Here is an 11,538-nt window from a genome sequence, read left to right on the forward strand (position 1 = left end):
CCGAGACAGGAATGATTTCTGAGCGCTGAGCCAGGTAATCCCTTAACGCTGCCGGTGTGACCCAAAAACAAAACAACAAAACAGTAGCGTGTTGATAAGTTAATGCAAAGGAGTACAAATTTAAAATGTTTAATAAAATGTTTTCATAGTATTTGTGATAGAATAAACTTACTGCTTCTACTTTTTGTACAGTTGTTCACAGAATTCCAAAAATGGGGAGTGAGGTCAGATGGCGACTCAGATGATAAAAATGATACATAAAGATGAGTAAAGATAAAAGTAAAAGTAAGGATAAGGAGAGTATTCAGGAGCTGTCTTTTTTTTTTTTTTTTTGGTTTTTGGGCCACACCCGGCCATGCTCAGGGGTTACTCCTGGCTGTCTGCTCAGAAATAGCTCCTGGCAGGCACGGGGGACCATATGGGACACCAGGATTCGAACCACCACCTTTGGTCCTGGATCGGCTGCTTGCAAGGCAAATGCCGCTGTGCTATCTCTCCAGGCCCAGGAGCTGTAATTCTTAATACCTAAGAACTTTAGAAACTAGTTATCAGTATCCTATTTTACATATTATTGGCTCCATTTTGAATTAATTTGATTTTGTGTCTGTGTATGTGGTGGAGGGGAGGTTCATCAGAGCCTGTTGTGCTCAGGAGTTACTCCTGGCCCTGGGCTCAGAAATTACTCTTGGCAGATTGGGAAACCATATTGAATGCTGGGTATTAAACTTGGGTCAACTGCGTGCAAGGCAAGCATCATCCTATCTCCTGTGACATTGCTTCAGTTCCTTGAACTAGGGAAAAAGACTTGATTTCAGCAATGCCACTTTTTTTTTGGGGGGGGGGTCACACCCAGCAGTGCTCAGGGGTTACTCCTGGCTCCATGCTCAGAAATTGCCCCTGGCAGGCACAGGATACCATATGGGATGCCGGGATTCGAACCACTTCCTTCAGTATGAAAGGCAAATGCCTTACCTCCATGCTATCTCTCCGGCCCTGCCACATCTTTTTTTTTTTTTTTACCCTGTCAGGCATTAAATCCAGGGCCTCCCAAAAGCAAAGACAGTACTCTCCACTTTCTTCATTTCTTTTTTTTCCCTTGGGTGGGACCGCACCCAGCAGTGCTGAGGGGTTACTTCTGGCTCTGCTCTCAGAAATCACTCCTAGCAGGCTCAGGTGGACCATATGGGATAACCAGGGGTTGAACCCAGGCTGATTTCAGTTGGTCATGTGCAAGGCAAACACCCTACCCACTGTGCTATTGCTCCAGCCTCTGTTAATTTCTTTTTAAAAGGTATTCCTGTAATTGCACTAACAATATACTTTATCTTAGAAAAATAATTCTGAAATTCCTTCTCTCATAGAAGTTACTATGGTTTGCATTGGAGATAGAAATAATGTATATGAATAATAAATGGTAAACATTATAAAAAGACCGTTGAAATCTTAATTTCATGTGTAGGTCAAAATTTGGGGCTTGAATTCAATTTATAAAAAAGTTAATTTTGGGGGCCGGAGAGATAGCATGGAGGTCGGGTGTTTGCCTTGCAAGCAGAAGGACAGTGGTTCGAATCCTGGCATCCCATATGGTCCCCCTAGCCTGCCAGCAACGATTTTTGAACATAGAGCCAGGAGTAACTCTTGAGCACTGTCGGGTGTAACCCAAAAACCAAAAAAAAAAAGTTAATTTTGGGGGCCAGAGAGGTAGCACAGCGGTAGGGTGTTTACCTTGCACATAGCCCATCCAGGATGGATGGTGGTTCGAATCCTGGCATGGTCCCCTGTGCTGCCTGCCAGGAGTGATTTTGCCCACACCTAGTAAGTGATCAGGGCATACTTCTGGCAGTACCATCTGTGGTGCTTGAATTGAACCCAGGTTAGTCACATGCAGGGCAAGTTTCTTAACCTCTGCTATCTTTCGAGCCCTGGGGCTTGAGTTTAAATAACATGAGGAGGCTGGCAATTTGGACAAAATTAAATACACCCAGACTGAATTCGGAAATATTATATGACTTATTAGGGGCTGGTTGATAGTGATTTTAGTAAAAGATTACTGAAGTATTTGTCATAACAGTTGAATTATCTTCATTTATATATATATATATTCATATATACTTATATTCCAAATTAGGTTCCTTGTTATCTTTTTAGTGTGGTTTAAACTGCATTTACTAATTACATGAAAGTTCGTTAAAGCATCTTCTATTGATGAAGCTACTGATTAGATCAGTCCAGTAGTTTGGGAGATTGAGTGGAGGAAGAAGAAAAATAAGAAAATGTTTCATAAAATTGCATGTAAGAGAAAGCTTATACTGGTCCTGTCTTAGTATTTTGTTTATATTTAACGGTGTCTATACCAAGTCAAACTGGACTGTGGAGATGTAGAAAGAGGGTGGCAATTAGACAGGGAAAGAAGTTGGAAATTCTAGACAGGAGCATAGTAAGGGTAGATGCAAGTTTTATCCAAAAAGAACATTTTCTAGAAGTAGTTTAAAATTCAACTGTGCGTATCTAGTGTGTTCTGTATTTATTTTACTTTATATTTTAACTTTGTGGATTAGTCCCAGGACCTCATGCATGTACGACATGCAAGATGAACCACATCCACCACCACCACCTTATGCCCCATATCTTCTTTTGTTTTGTTTGATTTTGGGCCACACCTGGTGACGCTAAGGGGTTAGTTACTCCTGGTTCTGCACTCAGAAATCCCTGCTGGCTCGGGGGATCATATGGGACGTCACGGATCCAACCTAGGTTCGTTCTGGGTCAGCCACGTGTAAGGCAAACACCCTATCACTGTGCTATCACTCTGGCCCAATGCCCCATATCTTTAAGGGTAGGATTTACCATATTTTTCCTATGCATTTTATGTTTCCATGTTAATCACAGTCTCAATTGGAATAATAGGACAAATACAAATGCAGCAGAAAATAAGACAAAAGTATGGCCCTTCTAACACTTTCATGCATTTTTTCCCTAATTTTTATTATAAAACCATGATTTACCAAGTTGTTCATAATATAGCCCTTTCAGGCATTAAATGTTCCAAACACCGGTGTCACCTTCCCTTTACCAGTGTCCTCAATCTCCCACCCATCATCACAGCCTGCCTCTATGCATATTTTTTACTTCAGATTGCTTGGTTCAACACAAAGGCAAATTGAATTTTCAAAATTTAGACCAATGCAGGTCAGTTTGAAATAACATATCTTGCCACGTTGTTACTAAAGTCAGTATTTAAGGATAAGATTTTCTGTATTTTGGCTGGGCTGATAGCTATATATCTAAAATAAATTTGATGACTAAAAGTCATCAAATTTAAAAAAAGTCATAAATAAGCACCGGAGAAGGGCTGTTTTTTGTTGGAGGGTGTATGGTATTGCATTGGACTGCTATAGTTCATGTAGAAAGGGGAATTTGCCATCCCTCACTCCCTTTCTGATAGTGCCACAGAGGTATGAGCCTGGACTGGGCTACCTAGGAAGAATTGATGGCCATTATTTTCTTTTGGATCTTGGTGGAGGAGCCGGTCCATTTTCAGCAGGGAAGATGGAGGCTATCAAAGGGCTGCTGGGTTTTCCAGTGGCAAGATTGGTGTAGAGGGGCCTCAGCACAAGCCCCTTCTAAAAGTAAAGACCCAGAGTTTTCAGTCTTGTAGTACAATCTCACGAGAGTATATTGCTGCTCATCAGAGTGATTTCTGAAGGGAGTCTAGGAGTAAGCCCTGAGCACCACTAGGTGTAGGCCCCCAATAAAAAGATATTGCCGTAGGTATGAATGTGATAAATCGTAGCTTTTGCTCCTTTTAAAAATTGTGATAAAGTATATTAATTTGGTTAGTTTAGAGATGGATAACAAATTCTGGAACAAAGGTCTATAAACATTTTTTTTTCTAGAGTACCAGATGGTATTTTTTTTAACTTTGTGGTTATCTTTGTCATAATAACTCTTACTGTCTGTCTCATAAAACTTATGTACAAGATGAGACTTGAGTAGAGATGGGCTGTGCTTTGCCAGACCTTGCTGCTTTGTTTACAGAAAGTTGAAATATCTTTTCTGTGACTAACGTGAGAAAATTTAACTGATTAAGAAATTTAAGAGGGTGACAGTTTAAAATGGGATTCAACTTCAAATCTTAGCTTTAACCCTATTAGCTAGTTGTGTGACCTTTGCCTCACTTTGACCTCTATTATCTTATGTGTCTAGCAAGATAACTATTCTAGGTTTATGTGTGAATTAAGTTAGTTGATGAAGTGATTAAGTTAGTTGTGTACCTTTCAGAACAATGCCTATTTTGGGTATACCTTATTACTAGTAACTTTCTGTTTGAGAGGAAGCACTTATTTTTTATTTTATTGATTGCTAAGAATTAGGTAGTTTTAAGGTGAATTTCTCTTGGAAGTGTTTTAGGGTTGTAGAAAGGAGACAATTTGAGAGGATTGGTCACTCTGCAGCCACACTAAACTAAACCTTGGGTTCTAGTTTAATTATTTGGTCTTGGGAAATTTTTTCCTGTAAAGTGAAATAGGGTATCTTACTGAGGAAACTTTTCACTACTTAACTCTTCCCTTTTATTGGAGGGCAGTCTGGTGGGTAGTGCTCAGGGTTTATTTCTATGGTAATTGGAATTTGTGGTACTTGGGGGAGATGGCAAATTGTGGCTGTGGTGCTCTCTGAAGATCATCTTAAGCTTTAGTGTTCATACTTTCACCAGGAGTCAAAACCCAGTGCTCACATCTGATTACATTGTGCCCAGAAATCACTTAATTTCCTGGGGAATCATAGGTAGCAGGACAGTGAGCCTGGAAAAATAGAGCTGCCAGACTTGTGGTGACAGCTTGGGCTCTGAGGATTTAGCTCCTGACTTTTTTGCAAGGCAGGCATTCTAGGCAAACTCTCAAACGTAATGATTTAAACTCAAATATCTATGACATCAGAATGTTGATATTTTGCTATGCACTGTTGTTCCCCTAGTTTGTTGTACATCATCATGGTGTACTTTATTTGCATCATTTCTTTGCTCTTTAAGAGTATTTAGCAGCTGTTTAGATTAGTGATGAGTGTAAAAGAGGTAACCATATTTGGAATATCGGTAATAATGTCTGGTTTCTTGTGCCAAAAGTACAGTAGTGCTCTTTTCTTTCATGATAGAAGAAAATGTTATATTTTAGAAGTTAGTGAAAATATTTTTTTAATTTCAGTTTATGAATGTCTGATAATCCCTTGTCAATTAATTTCAAGGTTTTGATCTAGCAGTTGAGAAAAATACTGGCTTTTAGCCTATTGACTCTTCTAAGGCATGAGAGGATTTGTGCCTCCTCTAAGGCACTATTATTTCTGCATGGAAGCACAGTGGGTTAAGTGATTTTTTTGGTTGGGATCATTATCTTCTGCTTCCTGCTTCCCACAAGATAATCTAAAGTTTTCAAAGGCATTAGACTACTAATGAAATTTTTTGGTTTTTGGATACACTTTGCAGTGTTGGAGTTAACTTTCCCTGTTATGTGCTCAGATGATCTTGCAGTTCTGGGGATCAAACCTGGACCTTTTGCTTACAAAGTACCCCTTTGGCTCTTTGAGGTATCTCTCCAGTCCTTGGCAAGCATTTTCTAAGTTATCTAAGTAGTTTAGTTATCCCTGCCATTCCTGATGTAGTACACTTACATTACTTTTTATCTCTAATCCATTAGGATTTCTGTCCATTAGGACAAAAACTGATGAATGTTACAAAGTTTTTTTTTTCCTTTGGTTTTGGTTTTTGGGCCACACCCAGCAAGCTCAGGGGTCACTCCTGGCTTTGGGCTCAGAAATCTCTCCTGGCTTGGGACCATATGGGATGTCCAGGATCAAACCCAGGTTCGTCCCGGAGTAAAGATCATTTGAAAAAAAATTTTTATAGGAGGAATGAAAAAGTTATTCTTAGTAGTAAAGAACTAATCTAAGGACATTAAATTTTCCTGAAGTTAATATTTTATGAATAAGGTCCCCACCTTCCCATAATTTTAATTGTAAGTTAAAGTTTTCTGCTTTTGGTCACATTGATGGCACAATCTAAGGACATTAAATTTCCCTGACATTAATATTTTGTGGATAAGGTTTCCACCTTCCCATAATTTTAATTACAAGTTAAAGTTTTCTGCTTTTGGTCACTCTCCGCTTGGTGCTTGGAAGATTGAACCCTGGAAACTACAGGCTTTCTACAATCTAAGCGTGTTCTTCAATCTTTGACACATCTCCCCAGCATCATTTTTCTTATTTTAAAGTTGATGGGATTTTTTTTGGGGGGGGGGGGGCATACCTGACTGCTTAAGGGTTATTTCTGGTTCTATTTTCTGGGATCACTTCTGTTGGAATTTAGGATTATATGGATTTCTGGGGATCAAAGCCAGGAAGACAGGTTGGTCATGTGGAAGGTAAATGACTTGTCTGCAGTACTGTTTCTCTAGCTTCTATGGAGACTGTTTTTTAAAGGATATTTGAAAAATCATATAGTTATTTCTCTTAATTGGAAGAGTTCAAAATGGTATTTTATTTCAGTTGGTATCTATATTATCTCTATCTTTCCTGTGCTTTTAAACTTTTCACTGAGTTTTTAAAAAAGGATTTGGAATTGCTTGAGATCTTTCTTGATACAGTACAAGATGAAATCTTTAATCTGTCACTTTGTTTATTCTTGGTGGCTGTTGTGATTTTTTTCCCCCAGAAGCATTTTAACTTGGCCTATTTTACACTTTGAAAGTGTGGCATTGGCTTCTTCCTTTACTAATTTTAAATTTTTGAATGACAAATGATTGCAGGAATTTCCACAGTAATTTAGTAGTTATGGTTTTGGCTAATTGTCTTTTACTGCTATGCAATGGGAACTTTCACTAGTCTTCTGTGAGACTTTTTCTCCCTTTAGTTTTAACAATGGCTGAGAAAGAAGATAATAAATTTTTTCTTTGTGTCTTGATACTGATTTTTTTTTTTGTTGTTGTTTTTGTTTTTGGGTCACACCCGGCAGTGCTCAGGGTTACTCCTGGCTCTACGCTCATAAGTCACTCCTGGCAGGCTCGGGGGACCATATGGGATGTCTGAATTCGAACCACTGTCCTTTTCTACTCTACATGCAAGGCAAATGCCCTGCCTCAATGCTATCTCTCCGGCCCCTTGATACTGATTTTTATGTATGGAGCAGATCTAACTGGCTCAGTTGCAATTTTTAAGGTGAATTGTATTTTAGTGGTACAGTATTATCACATGTAGATTTTACTTTCATTTATGGTTCTCTAGTGTATTGTAAATAGAAAGTATAAACTGAGTTAGAATAAGTATTAACCCAATGAGAGACTGAATATTATTCTGAGAGTCAAGAGGCCCATTAACTTGATTTTGAAATTTTTTTTTTCATTTAATCTTGACCCCCCCTCCCCCTTTACCCCTAGTGATGCTCAGGGTTTACTCTTGGCTCTGCACTCAGGGATCAATCCTGGTGGGATCCTATGGGGGTTCCAGGGATCAAGCCTAGGTCAGCTGCATACAAGGTAAGCACCTTCTTGCTTTGTACTCTCTACAGCCCCTCTAATTTATTTAAAACATTTTTTGGGTTTTGGTCCACACATGGTAATACTCAGGGAGTACTCCTTGCAATGTAGTCTGGAATTAACTCCTGATGCTACTCAGGGGACAATATGGAATACCAGGCATTGAATCTGGTTCTGCCATCTGCAAAGTAAGCTTCTTAATGGCTGTACTAACTCTCCAGCCACCTCTCCATTTGATTTTTATTTTTGATACTTGAAAACAGATGAATTTCTTTTTGCACTAGCCATATGTTAAATATGAGTGATGTTTTGGGGATTGGAGAGTACAGAGGTCTAGGCACTTGTTTGCATGTATCTTTCAATGATGGTGATTTGAATCTAGGTTCTGCATATGTTTTCTTGAGTGGCGTATTCCATTTCCAATATGAATGATATTGTTACGTCTCTGCAGGGAATTGTAGATGGTCACATGGTCTTTGGTTGATTCTGGGTGATGGAGGTAGCATGTGTGGCTTTGGCTGGGCAGGGGCGTGGCCTACCCCTCTTATCAGAGATAACAAATTTATAGAAACTTTACTTTTTAAAAATTTAGTTACCGTGAAATTACAAAATTATTCATGATTTAGTTTCAGGATATGATTTTTCTTTTTGGGGGGTTGGGGGAGGGTTTGGTCCACACCTGGCAGCGCTCATAGGTTATTCCTGACTCTGCATTTAGAAATTGTTACTGGCAGGCTTGGGAGACCATGTGGGATGCCGGAGATCGAACCTGGGTCTGTCCTGGGTCAGCCCTACTGCTATGCTATTGCTCCAGCCCAGACATAAAATTTTTCACCTTAATCCCTTCATCAGTGTTCACTTTTTTCTATTAGTACCTTTCATAACCCCATTTTCCCCTCCCATCTCAGTTTATTTTTTTTCCTTGTAAGTTTTTGCACTGTGGTTTGAAGTACTGTTGCTGAGACTCAGAACTCTGCAGATGATACTTGCCAGACCAAACAAATTCCTTCCTAAGATTCTAGATGGCTAGTGACAAGTTTGGCATTACAAACCTCTTTTCTGGGGATAGAGTGAGGGGGTTGAAGGAGGTTAACACTGTCTCATTGTTTTCCTGTTGGAACCATGTGGTTCCAGGAATTGAAACTAGACCACCTGCTTGCAAAACATAAGCCCAATGAGCTATCTCTTCTGGTACATATAATGGCTATCTTTAACACAAAATCACAGTAGACATTCTTGGAAGAAATTAAGCAGACACAGTAAAGACAACAGATAAGAATACCTGAGTAATTATTTCGGTGAACTGTTCCTAAGAACCAGCTGTCTGATTGCATCCTTGAAGATTTCATTTGACACATGGGTAGTCAATCTCAAGTAACAGCTCTCGTTAAAACTCCACTAACACATAGTTTTTTTCTTTTCTTTTTTTTTTTCCTTTGTTGCTGTTGTTCTTGTTGAGGTTGGAACATACCTCACCTCACCAGGCTGTGCTCAAGGCTTACTCCTGGCTCTGAGCACACCTAGCGCTGTGCTATCTCTCTGGCCCTTGGTTGATGTTTTGATAATTGTCAACCTCATTGAATTTTTTTCCTTTTTTTTTTGGTTTTGGGGTTATACCCAGCAGTACTCAGGGTTTTCTCCTGGATTTCCGCTCAGAAATCGCTCCTGGCAGGCTTGAGGGACCATATGGGATGCCCGGATTCGAATCACCGTCCTTCTGCATACACGGCAAATGCCCTACCTCCATGCTATCTCTCAGGCCCCAACCTCATTGAATTTTATGCATAAGCTTTGGGCATCTCTCTAAATTTGGTGATTAATGAAAAAATTGAATGCCAGTTAATAGTAAAGTATAACTTACATAATCACAGTAAATTATTAAAACAAAGTCAACTTACTTTGAAGTACATCAAGAGGTAAGATGGGTTATGGGCCTGAAAATGATGCATGAATGAAAGATTTGTAAAAATATGTGATAAAGGGAAAACACATTGTTACAGGATGGGTTGTGGCTCAGTGGGAGTACACCTTTCTTGCTTTTGTGAAGAAGTATGGGTTTAAACACAATAAAGAATGTGCACATTGTTATTTGTACAAGCCAGGTGATGGAATATTTGGGTATTTGTGAACAGTTTTCAAGTATTTTGTGTTTTATATAATACAATTTATATGAAAGGGAAAGGTAGCAATAAATAAACCATGAGAACCACTCTTACCTAAACCTGATTTATCTTTTTTTTTTTTTTTTTTTTTTGGGGGGGGGGTTTTTGGGCCACACCCTGTGACGCTCAGGGGTTACTCCTGGCTATGCGCTCAGAAGTTGCTCCTGGCTTCTTGGGGGACCATATGGGACGCCGGGGGATCGAACCGCGGTCTGTCCTAGGCTAGCGCAGGCAAGGCAGGCACCTTACCTCCAGCGCCACCGCCCGGCCCCGAAACCTGATTTATCTTAATGTGACAAAGCTCATCTGCATATAGAGATGTATTCACACATAATATGAATATATCTAGTCTTTTTTTTTTTTTTTTTTCGGGCCACACCTGTTTGATGCTCAGGGGTTACTCCTGGCTAAGCGCTCAGAAATTGCCCCTGGCTTGGGGGAACCATATGGGACACTGGCAGTCTCGATCTTTCCTTGGCTAGCGCTTGCAAGGCAAACATAAACACCTTACCTCTAGCACCACCTCGCCGGCCCCATCCATCTAGTCTTTAGTGTTCAATTTAGAATTAAGATTATATGCAGGGATAACAAGGACAACATATAACTTGCCTGTGTATTGGTCCCTAATATCACATGTGGTCCCTTGAGCACACTAGGAGTAAATCCCTGAGCACAGCTGTGTGTGACCCAAAAAAACATACACACAGAAATACAAACAGCACCTCACATGGTTTGGGGCATCATCAGATCATCATCATGTCTTCTCCTCCCAAAGACTTTATACTTTATTATTCTTGAATAGGCAATTTCTGCTGCTTCCTCCCAACCCCCTTGAATTCCTTGATTTCCTTCTATTTTAATAGTATTGAAGAGCATTGGTGATGAGAACTTAATGCTTAGCGAAAGGCCTGAAGTGCAGGTGATGTTTTTTTTTTGCTGTTGTGGAGGGTATAATAATTGTTATTTTACTTCCCTTGCCAAGAGTTGGATGACGTGTTTGTTAAATTGATTATATATCCTCTGAAATTTACTGTTTCTAGTTGTTGCATTATTAGAAGACTTGTGCCCAGCTTCTAATGATATATGATGAAGGAATTCATTTGAATCTTTTGTTTTGAAAACCATGAGAAGATATTTATAGAGTTTACTGTGGCTGCTTTTCAAAGAGATGGGGGCCTAAGTGCTTTCTTTTGCATCTTCATCTCCAGAAGGCATGTTTTCCTAAACACTGTTAAAGGTGGGAGATTAGTTTAAGAATGAATTAACGAAATGAAAGTTGACACTTAGGTTAAGGTTTGCTCGATATCCAGAATCTTTTTTTTATTTTTGGTTTTTGGGTCACACTTGGTGGCACTCTGTGCTCAGAAATCGCTCCTGGCAGGCTGGGGGAACCATATGGGATGCCAGGCTTCAAACCACCATTCATCCTGGATCAGCTGCTTGCAAGGCAAACACCCTACCGTTGTGCTATCTCTCCTGGCCCCTGTTGTTGTTTTGTTTTTGGGCCACACATGGTGGCACTCAGAGGTTACTCCTGACTATGCACTCTGAAATTGCTCCTGGCTTGGGGGACCATCTGGGATCCTGGGGGATTGAACCAAGGTCCGTCCTAGGCTAGCATGGGCAAGGCAGACACCTTACCACTTGCACCATCACTTCGGCCTTTACAACCAGAATCTTAATTTTTCTCTTAATAAGACTGAAAGCATAATTTTTAAAAAGCAAGTGGTGATAACTCTGAAAATAAAGTCTTATTAAACAGTCTTCTCTTTCCAACAGTGGTGGCAGAACATGCGTTTTAATGGATTTTTGTTATTTTTTACTGGAGATGTGGAAATATTTAGCTGTTATAG

The sequence above is a fragment of the Suncus etruscus genome, chromosome 2, assembly GCF_024139225.1.
Source record: "Suncus etruscus isolate mSunEtr1 chromosome 2, mSunEtr1.pri.cur, whole genome shotgun sequence".
NCBI classification, from domain to species: domain Eukaryota; kingdom Metazoa; phylum Chordata; class Mammalia; order Eulipotyphla; family Soricidae; genus Suncus; species Suncus etruscus.